The sequence below is a fragment of the Arachis ipaensis genome, chromosome B6, assembly GCF_059453495.1.
Source record: "Arachis ipaensis isolate K30076 ecotype BB chromosome B6, ASM5945349v1, whole genome shotgun sequence".
Classification (NCBI taxonomy): domain Eukaryota; kingdom Viridiplantae; phylum Streptophyta; class Magnoliopsida; order Fabales; family Fabaceae; genus Arachis; species Arachis ipaensis.
In genome coordinates, this window is record NC_142441.1 from 22,878,114 (window position 1) to 22,894,222 (window position 16,109).

Below are 16,109 nucleotides of genomic sequence, written 5' to 3' on the forward strand. Positions count from 1 at the left end.
TCCCTCTCTGGGGCCGAAGCCAATGACCACCATTATCACTTTTGTATTTTCAACGGTGGAGTTTCTATACACCATAGATTAAGGTGTGGAGCTCTGCTGTTCTTCATGAATTAATACAATTACTATTGTTCTTCTATTCAATTCACGCCTGCTTCTTCTCTAAGATATTCATTCGTTCTTCAACTTGATGAATGTGATGATCCGTGACACTTATCATCATTCTCACCTATGAACATGTGCCTGACAACCACCTCTGTTCTACTAGCAATGGCTTGAATGCGTATCTCTTGGGTTTCTAATCTAAGATTAGAACCTTCGTGGTATAGGCTAGAATTATTGGCGGCCATTCCTGAGATCCGGAACGTCTAAACCTTGTCTGTGGTATTCTGAGTAGGATCAGGGAAGGGATGACTGTGATGAGCTTCAAACTCGCGAGTGTTGGGCGTGTGACAGACGCAAAAGGATCAATGGATCCTATTCCAACATGATCGAGAACCGACAGATGATTAGCCGTGCGGTGACAGCGTGCGTAGAACATTTTCACTGAGAGGACGGGAAGTAGCCATTGACAACGGTGATGCTCAACATAAAGCTTGCCATGGAAAGGAGTATGAATGATTGGAAGAAGGCAATAGGAAAGCAGAGGTTCAGGAGGAACAAAGCATCTTCATACGCTTATCTGAAATTCCTACCAATGGATTACATAAGTATCTCTATCTCTATCTTTATTTTATGTTTTATTCATCTTTTAATTATCAATCCTCCATAACCATTTGAATATGCCTGACTGAGATTTACAAGATGACCATAGCTTGCTTCAAGCCGACAGTCTCCGTGGGATCGACCCTTACTCACGTAAGGTATTACTTGGACGACCCAGTGCACTTGCTGGTTAGTTGTGCAGAATTGTGACAAAGTGTGATTCACGTTTGAGAGCTCCAAGTCTTTGGCACCATTGTTGATGATCACAATTTTGTGCACCAAGTTTTTGGCGCCGTTGCCGGGGATTGTTCGAGTTTGGACAACTGACGGTTCATCTTGTTGCTTAGATTAGGTAATTTTATTTTATGTTTAAGCTTTTTACTTTTTAATTTCGAAATTTTTTTTCAAAAATACAAAAAAATTTTCTATTTTGTTCTTCAGAGTTTTTAAGAATGAATTCTAGAGTTTCATGATGATTTGTTGAAGTCTGGCTGGCTGTGAAGCCATGTCTAATCTTTTGGACCGAGGTTTCAACTTATCATCACAAGAGCTTGTTGATTTCTATCAATTTTGCTGTTGTGAGCAATGATCTGCTAAAGCTTGGCTAGCCATTGGGTATGTCTAGTGTTTTGGACCGGAGCTTCCACTGGAAGCTTGACTGGCTAGTAAGCCATGTCTAATTCCTGGACCAGAGTCTTAGACTAGCATTGCAATGATTCCTGGAATTCTTATTAAAAATTTTGAACCCCTTTATTTTCTTTTCCACTCAATTTTTGAAAAATCACAAAAAAATTTTATAAAATCATAAAAATAAAAAATATTTTATGTTTCTTGTTTGAGTCTAGTGTCTAATTTTAAGTTTGGTGTCAATTGCATGTCTTTATTCTTCTAATTTTCAAAAATTACATGCATTATGTTCGTCATTGATCTTCAAGATGTTCTTGATGATTTCCTTGCTCTGATCTTTAATTTCTCTTATTTTGTGTCTTTTGTTGTTTCTTACATGCATTTTCAAATTGTTATAGTCCTTAGTATACAAACTTCTAAGTTTGGTGTCTTGCATGCATTGTTTATTTGATCTTAGTTGCATTCTTTTTATTATTGTTTCTCATCATTTAAAAATTCAAAATTTTTTTAAAATTGTGTCTTTTCAAAGTCAATAATACAGAGAATTGAAGATTCAGAACATGCAGCAGAAGAATTACACAGAAAAAGCTGGGCGCTCAAAACGCCCAGTGAAAAAGGAAAACTGGTGTTTAAACGCCAGCCAGGGTACCTGGCTGGGCGTTAAACGCCCAAAAGGGTAGCATTTTGGGCGTTAAACGCCAGAATGGATACCATTCTGGGTGTTTAACGCCAGGATGACATAAGAGGGAAGATTTTGTTTTTAATTCAAATTTTTTTCAAGTTTTCATAAGTTTTCAAAATCAAATCTTTTTCAAATAATATCTTTTCAAAATAAATTTCTTTCCATTTTTTTTACTATTTTCAAAAATACTTGCTAACAATTAATGATTTGATTCAAAAATTTCAAGTATGCCTTTCTTGTTAAGAAAGGTTTAATATCTGAATCATATCTTTTAAATTTCTTGTTAGCCAAGTCATTAATTTTAAAATCAAATCTTTTTAAATTATTTTTCAATTATATCCTTTCAATCATATCTTTTTAAAACCATATCTTTTCAATCATATCTTCTTAATCACATCTTTTTCAAAATAATTTTCAATCATATCTTTTTGATTTCTAATTTTAAAAATCTTTTTCAAAAATCACTTAATTTCTTTTCCAACTTTAATTCTCGAAAATCATCAATCAAAATTTCAAAATTTCTTTTAATTATTTCAAAATCTTTTACTTTAATTTCAAAAATTCTTCCCCTCTTCTCACATCCTTCTATTTAAAGGACTAACACTCCTCCACTATCAACAAATCGAACTCTATCCCTCTTGATAAGTTTGAATTCTTCTCTTTCTACCTTCTCCTTCTATTCTTCTTTTCCTCTGACACTTCAAGGAATCTCTATACTGTGACATAGAGGATTCCATACTTTCTTCTCTTTTCATATGAGCAGAAGCAAGGATAAAGACATTCTTGTTGAAGCTGATCCTGAACCTGAAAGGACCTTGAAGAGAAAGCTAAGAGAAGCTAAAGTACAACTCTCTATAGAGGACCTAACAGAACTTTTCAAACAAGAAAAAGACATGGCAGCCGAAAACAACAACAATGTCAACAATGCAAGGAAGGTGCTTGGTGACTTTACTGCACCTACTCCTGACTTCTATGGGAGAAGCATCTCAATCCCTGCCATTAGAGCAAACAACTTTGAGCTTAAGCCTCAATTAGGTTTCTCTAATGCAACAGAATTGCAAGTTTCATGGACTTCCATTGGAAGATCCTCATCAGTTCTTAGCTGAATTCTTGCAAATCTGTGACACTGTCAAGATCAATGGGGTTGATCCCGAGGTCTACAAGCTTATGCTTTTTCCCTTTGCTGTAAGAGACAGAGCTAGAACATGGTTGGATTCACAACCTAAAGAAAGCCTGAACTCTTGGGAAAAGCTAGTCAATGCCTTCTTGGCAAAGTTCTTTCCACCTCAAAAATTGAGCAAGCTTAGAGTGGAAGTCCAAACCTTCAGACAGAAGGAAGGTGAATCCCTCTATGAAGCCTGGGAAAGATACAAGCAATTGATCAGAAGGTGTCCTTCTGACATGCTTTCAGAATGGAGCATCATAGGTATTTTCTATGATGGTCTATCTGAACTATCCAAGATGTCATTGGACAGCTCTGTTGGAGGATCTCTTCATCTGAAGAAGACGCCTGCAGAAGCTCAGGAACTCATTGAAATGGTTGCAAATAACCAATTCATGTACACTTCTGAAAGGAATCCTGTGAATAATGGGACAAATCAGAAGAAAGGAGTTCTTGAGATTGATACTCTGAATGCCATATTGGCTCAGAACAAAATATTGACTCAACAAGTCAATATGATTTCTCAAAGTCTGTCTGGAATGCAAGCAGGAACAGGTAGTACCAAAGAAGCTTCATCTGAAGAAGAAGCTTATGATCCTGAGAACCCAGCAATGGAAGAGGTGAATTACATGGGAGAACCCTATGAAAACACCTATAATCCTTCATGGAAAAATCATCCAAACTTCTCATGGAAGGATCAACAGAGGCCTCAACAAGGCTTTAACAACAATAATGGTGGAAGAAACAGGTTTACCAATAGCAAACCCTTTCCATCATCTTCTCAGCAACAGACAGAGAATTCTAAGCAGAGCCACTCTGAATTAGCAACTGTAGTCTCTGATCTAATTAAAACAACTCAAAGTTTCATGACTGAAACAAGGTCCTCCATTAGAAATTTGGAGGCACAAGTGGGTCAGCTAAGTAAGAAAATTACTGAACTCCCTCCTAGTACTCTTCCAAGCAATACAGAAGAGAATCCAAAAGGAGAGTGCTAGGCCATCACCATGACCCACACGGCCGAATCTGGAGAGGAGGAAGAGGCAGTGATCTTCACTAAGGAAGATCTCACTGGACGTCCACTGGCCTCCAAGGAGTTCCCTCATGAGGAACCATGGGAATCTGAGGCTCACACTGAAACCATAGAGATTCCATTGAATTTACTTCTGCCATTCATGAGCTCTGATGAGAATTCTTCCTCTGAAGAGGATGAAGATGTTACTGAAGAGCAAGTTGCTAAGTACCTTGGAGCAATCATAAAACTAAATGCCAAGTTATTTGGTAATGAGACTTGGGAGGATGAACCCTCCTTGATCACCAAAGTATTGGATGACTTGACTAGGCAGAGATTACCCCAAAAGAGACAAGATCCTGGAAAGTTCTCAATACCTTGCACCATAGGCACCATGACCTTTGAAAAGGCTCCGTGTGACCTAGGATCAAGCATAAACCTCATGCCTCTCTCTGTAATGGAGAAACTAGGAATTTTTGAGGTACAAGCTACAAGAATCTCATTAGAGATGGCAGACAATTCAAGGAAACAAGCTTATGGACTTGTAGAGGATGTCTTGGTAAAGGTTGAAGACCATTACATCCCTGCTGATTTCATAATCCTAGAGACTGGGAAGTATATGGATCAATCCATCATCCTTGGCAGACCCTTTCTAGCCACAGCAAAAGCTGTGATTGATGTTGACAGAGGAGAATTGGTCCTTCAAGTGAATGAGGACTCCCTTGTGTTTAAAGCTCAAGGATCTCCCTCTGTAATCATGGAGAAGAAGCATGAAAAGCTTCTCTCAATGCAGAGTCAAACAAAATCCCCACATTCAAACTCTAATTTTGGTGTTGGGAGGCCACAACCAAACTCTAAGTTTGGTGTTGAGAGGCCATCATCATGCTCTGAGAATCTGTGAGGCTCCATGAGAGCCCACTGTCAAGCTACTGACATTAAAGAAGCCCTTGTTGGGAGGCAACCCAATTTTACTTATCTATGTTAAATTTCTATTTTCCATTGTTATTTTATGTTTTCTATATGTTGATGATCATGAGAAGTCACAAAAACAATTGAAAAAGCAAAAACAAACTGAAAAACAAAATGAAAAATAGCACACCCTGGAGGAGAAAGCTACTGGCGTTTAAACGCCAGTAAGGGCAGCAAAATGGGCGTTAAACGCCCAGTCTGGCACCATTCTGGGCGTTTAACGCTAGAAATGGGCACCAGTCTGGCGTTTAACGCCAGGAATGGGCAAGAAGCTGGCGTTAAACGCTAAAAATGGGCAGCAGCCTGGCGTTTAACGCCAGGATTGGCAGAAAGGGGCATTTTTGCACGCCACTTGGTGTAGGGATGAGATATCCTTGACACCTCAGGATCTGTGGACCCCACAGGATCCTCACCTACCCCACCTCTCTCTCTCTTCTTCACCCATTCACTAATCACCTCAATACCTCTTCAAATTCAAACCACTTTCCCACCCAAACCCACCCATAATGGCCGAACCATACCCCCCTCTCCACTCCTATAGAAACCCATCTTCACTCCTTCATTTTCACACATCTTAAACACTACTTCTCTCCCTTGGCCGAAACACTAACCCCCCTCCATCTCCTCTATTTCTTCTTCCTCTACTCTCTTCCTTCTTCTTTTTCTCGAGGACGAGCAAACCTTCTAAGTTTGGTGTGGTAAAAGCGTTGCTTTTTGTTTTTCATAACCATTTATGGCACCAAAGGCTGGAGAAACCTCTAGAAAAATGAAATGGAAAGTAAAAGCTTCCACCTCCGAGTCATGAGAGATGGAGATATTCATCTCAAAGGTCCATCAAGACCACTTCTATGAAGTTGTGGCCAAGACTCCTCATTGAAGAGGACAAGCCCATCACTAAGAAAAGGATGGAGCAAACAAGAGATCCTACTCATGGACAAGAGCATGAGGAAATTCCTCATCATGAACTCCCTGAGATGCCTCAAGGGATGCATTTTCCTCCACAAAACTATTGGGAACAAATCAACACCTCCCTAGGAGAATTAAGTTCCAATATGGGACAACTAAGGATGGAGCACCAAGAGCATTCCATCCTCCTCCATGAAATTAGAGAAGACCAAAGAACCATGAGAGAGGAACAACAAAGGCAAGGAAGAGACATTGAGGAGCTCATGCACTCCATAAGATCTTCAAGAGGAAGAACAAGCCGCCATCAATAAGATGGACCCGTTCTTTAATTTCCTTGTTCTTTATTTTTTGTTTTTTCGAAAATTATGCCTTATGTCTATTTATGTTTGTGTCTTTATTACATGATCATTAGTGTCTTAGTGTCTATGCCTTAAAGCTATGAATATGAATCCATCACCTTTCTTAAATGGAAAATGTTTTTAATTGAAAAAGAAAAAGAAGTACATGAATTTTGAATTTTATAACAGATTAATTATTTTGATGTGGTGGCAATACTTTTTGTTATCTGAATGAATGCTTGAACAGTGCATATTTTTGAATTTGATTGTTCATGAATGTTAAAATTGTTGGCTCTTGAAAGAATGATGGAAAAGGAGAAATGTTATTTGATAATCTGAAAAATCATAAAATTGATTCTTGAAGCAAGAAAAAGCAGTGAAAAGCTTGTAGAAAAAATATATATATGCGAAAAAAAAGAGAGAAAGAAAGAAAAAAAAAAGCAAGCGGAAAAAGCCAATAGCCCTTTAAACCAAAAGGCAAGGGTAAAATAAAAAAAGGGATCCAAGGCTTTGAGCATCAGTGGATAGGAGGGCCCACAAGAATAAAATCCTGGCCTAAGCGGCTAAACCAAGCTGTCCCTAACCATGTGCTTGTGGCGCGAAGGTGTCAAGTGAAAACTTGAGACTGAGTGGTTAAAGTCGTGATCCAAAGCAAAAAGAGTGTGCTTAAAAGCTCTGGACACCTCTAATTGGGAACTCTAGCAAAGCTGAGTCAAAATCTGAAAAGGTTCACCCAGTTATGTGTCTGTGGCATTTATGTATCCGGTGGTAATACTGGAAAACAAAATGCTTAGGGTCACGGCCAAGACTCATAAAGTAGCTGTGTTCAAGAATCAACATACCTAACTAGGAGAATCAATAACACTATCTGGATTCTGAGTTCCTATAGATGCCAATCATTCTGAACTTCAAGGGATAAAGTAAGATGCCAAAACTATTCAGAAGCAAAAAGCTAAAAGCCCCGCTCATCTAATTAATACTGATCTTCATAGATGTTTTTGGAATTCATTGTACATTCTATTCTTTTTATCCTATTTGATTTTTAGTTGCTTGGGGACAGGCAACAATTTAAGTTTGGTGTTGTGATGAGCGGATAATTTATACGCTTTTTGGCATTATTTTTAGTATGTTTTTAGTATGTTTTACTTAATTTTTATTATATTTTTATTAGTTTTTATTTAAAAATCACATTTCTGGACTTTACTATGATTTTGTGTGTTTTTCTATGATTTCAGGTATTTTTTGGCTGAAATTGAGGGACCTGAGCAAAAATCTGATTCAGAGGCTGAAAAAGGACTACAGATGCTGTTGGATTCTGACCTCCCTGCACTCGAAGTGGATTTTCTGGAGCTACAGAAGCTCAATTGGCGCGCTCTGAATTGCGTTGCAAAGTAGACATGCTGGGCTTTCCATCAATATATAATAGTTTATACTTTGCCCAAGATTTGATGGCCCAAACCGGCGTTCCAAGTCAGCTTAAGAATTCTGGCGTCAAAACGCCAGAACTGGCACAAAAGCTGGCGTTTAACTCCAAGAAAAGTCTCTACATTTGAAAGCTTCAATGCTCAGCCCAAGCACACACCAAGTGGGCCCGGAAGAAGATTTCTGCATTAATTACTTATTTCTGTAAACCCTAGGCTACTAGTTCTCTATAAATAGAACCTTTTACTATTGTATTTTCATCTTGGTTCTTCGGGTTCCCTCTCTGGGGCCGAAGCCAATGACCACCATTATCACTTTTGTATTTTTAACGGTGGAGTTTCTACACACCATAGATTAAGGTATGGAGCTCTTCTGTTCTTCATGAATTAATACAATTACTATTGTTCTTCTATTCAATTCACGCCTGCTTCTTCTCTAAGATATTCATTCGTTCTTCAACTTGATGAATGTGATGATCCATGACACTCATCATCATTCTCACCTATGAACATGTGCCTGACAACCACCTCTGTTCTACTAGCAATGGCTTGAATGCGTATCTCTTGGGTTTCTAATCTAAGATTAGAACCTTCGTGGTATAGGCTAGAATTATTGACGGCCATTCCTGAGATCCGGAACGTCTAAACCTTGTCTGTGGTATTCTGAGTAGGATCTGGGAAGGGATGACTGTGACAAGCTTCAAACTCGCGAGTGTTGGGCGTGTGGCAGACGCAAAAGAATCAATGGATCTTATTCCAACATGATCGATAACCGACAGATGATTAGCCCTGCGGTGACAGCGTGCGTAGAACATTTTCACTGAGAGGACGGGAAGTAGCCTGGTGCACGAATTGTGAATCACACTTTTCACAACTCGTACAACTAACCAGCAAGTGCACTGGGTCGTCCAAGTAATACCTTATGTGAGTAAGAGTCGAATCCCACGGAGATTGTTGACTTGAAGCAATCTATGGTTATCTTGTAACTCTTAGTCAGGATATCAATTATATTTATCAGTTTGAATTGCGAGAAATAAAAGAGCATGAAATAAATACTTGTTCTGCAGTAATGGAGAATATGTTGGAGTTTTGGAGATGCTTTGTCTTCTGAATCTCTGCTTTCCCCTTGTCTTCTTCTTCATGCACGCAAGGTTCCTCCTATGGCAAGCTGTATGTTGGTGGATGATGAGCGGATAATTTATACGCTTTTTGGCATTGTTTTTAGTATGTTTTTAGTATATTTTAATTAGTTTTTATTATGTTTTTATTAGTTTTTAAATAAAAATCACTCTTCTGGAATTTACTATGAGTTTGTGTATTTTTCTGTAATTTCAGGTATTTTCTGGCTGAAATTGAGGGACCTGAGCAAAAATCTGATTCAGAGGCTGAAAAAGGACTGCAGATGCTGTTGGATTCTGACCTCCCTGCACTCAAAGTGGATTTTCTGAAGCTACAGAAGCCCAATTGGCGCGCTCTCAATTGCGTTGGAAAGTAGACATCCTGGGCTTTCCAGCAATGTATAATAGTCTATACTTTGCCTGAGATTTGATGGCCCAAACAGGCGTTCCAAGTCAGCTCAAGAATTCTGGCGTTTACTCCAAAACTGGCACAAAAGCTGGAGTTAAACGCCCAAACTGGCACAAAAGCTGGCGTTTAACTCCAAGAAAAGTCTCTACACGAAAATTCTTCAATGCTCAGTCCAAGCACACACCAAGTGGGCCCGGAAGAAGATTTCTGCATTAATTACCTATTTTTGTAACCCTAGGCTACTAGTTTTCTATAAATAAGACCTTTTGCTATTGTATTTTCATCTCTTTTACACACTTTTTCAGATCTTTGCTCATACTTTTATAGTTCTTTTCACGTTTTGGGAGGCTGGCCTCACGGCCATGCCTGACCCTTGTTCTTATGTATTTTCAACGGTGGAGTTTCTACACACCATAGATTAAGGTGTAGAGCTCTGCTGTTCTTCATGAATTAATACAAAGTACTATTGTTTTTCTATTCAACTCAAGTCTATTTCTTCTCCAAGATATTCATTCGTTCTTCAACTTGATGAATGTGATGATCCGTGACACTCATCATCATTCTCACCTATGAATATGTGCCTGACAACCACCTCTGTTCTACTAGCAATGGCTTGAATGCGTATCTCTTGGGTTTCTAATCTAGGATTGGAACCTTCGTGGTATAGGCTAGAATTATTGGTGGCCATTCCTGAGATCCGGAACGTCTAAATCTTGTCTGTGGTATTCTGAGTAGGATCTGGGAAGGGATGACTGTGACGAGCTTCAAACTCGCGATTGTGGGGCGTGTGACAGACGCAAAAGGATCAATGGATCCTATTCCGACATGATCGAGAACTGACAGCTGATTAGCCGATGTTGTGACAGAGCATCAGGACCATTTTCACTGAGAGGACGGGATGTAGCCATTGACAACGGTGATGCCCAACATAAAGCTTGCCATGGAAAAGAGTATGAATGTTTGGAAGAAGGCAATAGGAAAGCAGAGGTTCAAGGGGAACAAAGCATCTTCATACGCTTATCTGAAATCCACCAATGAATTACATAAGTATCTCTATCTTTATTTTATGTTTATTTTCATCTCCTTAAACTCCATAACCATTTGAATCCGCCTGACTGAGATTTACAAGATGACCATAGCTTGCTTCAAGCCGACAATCTTCGTGGGATCGACCCTTACTCACGTAAGGTTTATTACTTGGACGACCCAGTGCACTTGCTGGTTAGTTGTGCGGAATTGTGACAAAGTGTGATTCACGTTTGAGAGCTCCAAGTCTTTGGCGCCATTGTTGATGATCACAATTTCGTGCACCAAGTTTTTGGCACCGTTGCCGGGGATTGTTCGAGTTTGGACAATTGACGGTTCATCTTGTTGCTTAGATTATGTATTTTTTTTTCAGAATTTTTAAGAATGAATTCTAGAGTTTCAAGGTGATGTTCCCACCATCACAAAAGCTGATTGATTCTCATCAATTTAGCTATTGAATGTAATGTCCTGCTGAAGCTTGGCCAAACATGTCTAATCTTTTTAGACTGAAGCTTTAGACTAACATTGCATGATTCCTGGAATTCTTATTAAAAGTTTTGATTCTCTTTATTTTCTTTTCTATATAGTTTTCGAAAAAAATACAAAAAATTTTAAAATCATAAAACCAAAAATATTTTATGATTCTTGTTTGAGTCTAGCATCAATTTTTAATTTTGGTGTCAATTGCATGTTTTTATTCTTGCATTTTTCGAATACATGCATATTGTTCTTCATTGATCTTCAAGTTGTTCTTGATGATTTCATTGCTTTGATCTTCAAATTCTCTTGTTTTGTATGTTTTGTTGTTTCTTACATGCATTTTTACATTGTTATAGTCCTTAGTATACAAATTTTTTAAGTTTGGTGTCCTGCATGCATTGTTTGATTTGAGTTTCCTAAGATTAATTGTATTTTGATTGTTTCTCATCATTAAAAATTCAAAAAATATTTTCAAAATTATGTCTTTTGAAGTCAATAATATAGAGAATTGAAGATTCAGAACATTCAGCAGAGGAATCAAACAGAAAAAGCTGGGCGTCCAAAACGCTCAGTGAAGAAGGAAAACTGGCGTTTAAACGCCAGCCAGGGTACCTGGCTGGGCGTTTAACGCCCAAAAAGGTAGAGATTTGGGCGTTAAACGCCAGAATGGGCACCATTATGGGCGTTTAACGCCAGGATGACACTAGAGGGAAGATTTTGTTTTTAATTCACATTTTTTTCAAGTTTTCATAATTTTTCAAAATCAATTTCTTTCCATTTTATATTTATTTTTACTATTTTCAAAAATCCTTACTTCAATTAAAGATTTACTTCAAAATTTTCAAGTTGTTACTTGCCTATTAAGAAAGGATCAAACTTTAAATTTTAAAATCATATCTTTTAATTTCTTGATAGTCAAGTAATCAACTTTAATTTTAAAAATTTTCTTTTTCTAAATTGATTTTCAATCATATCTTTTCAAACATATCTTTTCAATCACATCTTTTTCAAAATTAATTTTTTTTTCAATCAAATCTTTTTCTAATTTCAAAATCTTTTTCAAAAATTACTTTATTTCTTTCCCAATCTTAGTTTTCGAAAATCTCAATCAAATTTTCAAATTTCTTTTAATTATTTCAAAATCTTTTACTTTATTTTCGAAAATTCTTCCCCTCTTTTCACATCCTTCTATTTAAGGGACTAAGACTCCTCATCAAGGTGCAATTCGAACTCTATCCCTCTTGATAAGTTCAAATTCTCTCTTTTCCACCTCCTCCTTCTATTCTTCTTTTCCTCTGACACCTCAAGGAATCTCTATACTGTGACATAGAGGATTCCCTACTTTCTTGTTCTCTTCTCTTTCATATGAGCAGGAACAAAGATAAAGGCATACTTGTTCAAGCTGATCCTGAACCTGAAAGGACCTTGAAGAGAAAGCTAAGAGAAGCTAAAGAACAATTCTCTTTAGAAGGCCTAACAGAGCTTTTCAAAGAAGAAGAAACCATGGCAGCCAAAAACAACAACAATGCCAACAATGCAAGGAAGGTGCTTGGTGACTTTACTGCACCTACTCCTGATTTCTATGGGAGAAGCATCTCTATCCCTGCCATTGGAGCAAACAACTTTGAGCTTAAGCCTCAATTAGTTTCTCTAATGCAACAGAATTGCAAGTTTCATGGACTTCCATTGGAAGATCCTCATCAGTTCTTAGCTGAGTTCTTGCAAATCTGTGACACTGTCAAGACCAATGGGGTTGACCCTGAAGTCTACAGACTCATGCTCTTTCCTTTTGCTGTAAGAGACAGAGCTAGAACATGGTTGGATTCACAACCTAAGGAAAGCCTGAACTCTTGGGAAAAGCTAGTCAATGCCTTCTTGGCAAAGTTCTTTCCACCTCAAAAATTGAGCAAGCTTAGAGTGGAAGTCCAAACCTTTAGACAGAAGGATGGAGAATCCCTCTATGAAGCTTGGGAGAGATACAAGCAATTGATCAGAAGGTGCCCTTCTGACATGCTTTCAGAATGGAGCATCATAGGAATCTTCTATGATGGTCTGTCTGAACTATCCAAGATGTCATTGGATAGCTCTGCTGGAGGATCTCTTCATCTGAAGAAGACGCCTGCAGAAGCTCAAGAACTCATTGAAATGGTTGCAAATAACCAATTCATGTACACCTCTGAAAGGAATCCTGTGAATAATGGGACAACTCAGAAGAAAGGAGTCCTTGAGATTGATACTCTGAATGCCATATTGCCTCAGAATAAAATATTGACCCAACAAGTCAATATGATTTCTCAGAGTCTGTCTGAAATGCAAGCAGCAACAAGCAGTACTAAGGAAGCTTCCTCTGAAGAAGAAGCTTATGATCCTGAGAACCCAGCAATGGAAGAGGTGAATTACATGGGAGAACCCTATGGAAACACCTATAATCCTTCATGGAGAAATCATCCAAATCTCTCATGGAAGGATCAACAGAGACCTCAACAAGGTTTCAACAGCAACAATGGTGGAAGAAACAGGTTTAGCAATGGCAAGCCTTTTCCATCATCTTCTCAGCAACAAACAGAGAATTCTAAGCAGAGCCACTCTGACTTAGCAACCATTGTCTCTGATCTAATCAAAACCACTCAAAGTTTCATGACTGAAACAAGGTCCTCCATTAGAAATTTGGAGTCACAATTGGGTCAGCTGAGTAAGAAAATTACTGAACTCCCTCCTAACACTCTCCCAAGCAATACAAAAGAGAATCCAAAAAGAGAGTGCAAGGCCATAACCACAACCCACACGGCCGAACCTGGAGAGGAGGAAGAGGTAGTGATCTCCACTGAGGAAGACCTCAATGGACGTCTACTGACCTCTAAGGAGTTCCCTAATGAGGAACCATGGGAATCTGAGGCTCATTCTGAGACCATAGAGATTCCATTGAATTTACTTCTGCCTTTCATAAGCTCTGATGAGTATTCTTCCTCTGAAGAGGATGAAGATGTCACTAAAGAGCAAGTTGCTAAGTACCTTGGAGCAATCATGAAGCTAAATACCAAGTTATTTGGTAATGAGACTTGGGAGAATGAACCTCCATTGCTCATCAAAGAACTGGATGACTTGACTAGGCAGAGATTACCTCAAAAGAGACAGGACCCTGGAAAGTTCTCAATCCCTTGTACCATAGGCACCATGACCTTTGAGAAGGCTCTATGTGACCTAGGGTCAAGCATAAACCTTATGCCTCTCTCTGTAATGGAGAAGCTAGGGATCATTGAGGTACAAGCTGCAAGAATCTCACTAGAGATGGCAGACAATTCAAAGAAACAGGCTTATGGACTTGTAGAGGATGTCTTGGTAAAAATTGAAGAATATTACATCCCTGCTGATTTCATAGTCCTAGAGACTAGGAAGTGTATGGATGAATTCATCATCCTTGGCAGACCCTTCCTAGCCACAGCAAAAGCTGTGATTGATGTTGACAGAGGAGAATTGATCATTCAAGTGAATGGAGACTCCCTTGTGTTTAAAGCTCAAGGATATCCCTCTGTCACCATGGAGAGGAAGCACGAAGAGCTTCTCTCAATACAGAGTCAAACAGAGCCCCACAGTCAAACTCTAAGTTTGGTGTTGGGAGGCCACAACCAAACTCTAAGTTTGGTGTTGAACCCCGACATTCAAACTCTAAGTTTGGTGTTGGGAGGTTCCAACATTGCTCTGAACATCTGTGAGGCTCCATGAGGCTACTGTCAAGCTATTGACATTAAAGAAGCGCTTGTTGGGAGGCAACCCAATCTTTACTTATCTATGTTAAATTTCTATTTTTTATTGTTATTTTATGTTTTCTGTAGGTTGATGATCATGTGAAATCCCAAAAACAATTGAAAAAGAAAAAAAAAAAGTGAAAAACAGAATGAAAAACAGAACACCCTGGAGGAGACAGTTACTGGCGTTTAAACGCCAGAAAAGGGCACCAGTTTGGCGTTTAACGCCAGGAATAGGCAAGAAGCTGGCGTTAAACGCCAGAAATGGGCAGCAGCCTGGCGTTTAACGCCAGGATTGGCAGAAAAGGGCGTTTTGCACGCCACTTGGTGCAGGGATGAGATATCCTTGACACCTCAGGATCTGTGGACCCCACAGGATCCCTACCTACCCCACCTCTCTCTCTCTCTCTTCTTCACCCATTCACTAATCATCTCAATACCTCTTCCCCAAAAACCCCTCACCTATCAAATCCCACCATTTTCTTCACCACTCACATCCATCCTTCATAAAACCCCCACCTACGTCACCATCCAAATTCAAACCACTTTCCCTCCTAAACCCACCCATAATGGCCGAATCATACACACCCCTTTCACCCATATATAAACCCATCTTCACTCCTTCTTTTCACAAACATATACACTACCTATCCCCCTTGGCCGAAACACAAAGCCCACTCCATCTCCTCTATTTCTTCTTCTTCTACTCTCTTCTTTCTTCTTTTGCTCGAGGACGAGCAACCTTCTAAGTTTGGTGTGGTAAAAGCTAAAGCTTTTTATTTTTCCATAACCATTTATGGCACCAAAGGCCGGAGAAATCTCTAGAAAGAGGAAAGGGAAGGCAAAAGCTTCCACCTCCGAGTCATGGGAGATGGAGAGATTCCTCTCAAGGGTGCATCAAGACCACTTCTATGAAGTTGGGGCCAAGAAGAAAGTGATCCCTGAGGTCCCTTTCAAACTCAAAAAGAATGAGTATCCGAAGATCCGACATGAGATCCGAAGAAGAGGTTGGGAAGTTCTCACCAACCCCATTCAACAAGTCGGGATCTTAATGGTTCAAGAGTTCTATGCCAATGCATGGATCACCAAGAACCATGATCAAAGTGTGAACCCGGAATATGTAAGGTTGGCATTCAACTTGCCCATAATGCAAGGAGATGCACACCCCTACACTAGAAGGGTCAACTTTGATCAAAGGTTGGACCAAGTCCTCATGGACATATGTGAAGAGGGCGCTCAATGGAAGAGAGATTCAAGAGGGAAGCCGGTTCAACTAAGAAGGCATGACCTCAAGCCCGTGGCTAGGGGATGGTTGGAGTTCATCCAACGCTCAATCATTCCCACTAGCAACCGGTCCGAAGCTACTATAGACCGGGCTATCATGATACATAGCATCATGATTGGAGAGGAAGTGGAAGTTCATGAGGTTATATCCCAAGAACTCTACAAGGTGGCGGACAAGTCCTCTCCTTTGGCAAGGTTAGCCTTCCCTCATCTCATTTGTCACCTTTGCA

At 39.3% G+C, this 16,109-nt stretch overlaps 2 non-coding genes across 2 annotated transcripts; both read right to left on the reverse strand.

Annotated features, from left to right (window-relative positions):
* Positions 1 to 3,310: 3,310 nt before the first annotated feature.
* LOC148554871 (small nucleolar RNA R71) lies at positions 3,311 to 3,418 on the reverse strand. Its single transcript, XR_015887963.1, has one exon. It is a non-coding gene; the product is annotated as a small nucleolar RNA R71 (small nucleolar RNA).
* A 9,339-nt stretch (positions 3,419 to 12,757) lies between these two features.
* Positions 12,758 to 12,865, reverse strand: LOC148554872 (small nucleolar RNA R71). Its single transcript, XR_015886714.1, has one exon. It is a non-coding gene; the product is annotated as a small nucleolar RNA R71 (small nucleolar RNA).
* Between the last annotated feature and the right edge of the window lie 3,244 nt (positions 12,866 to 16,109).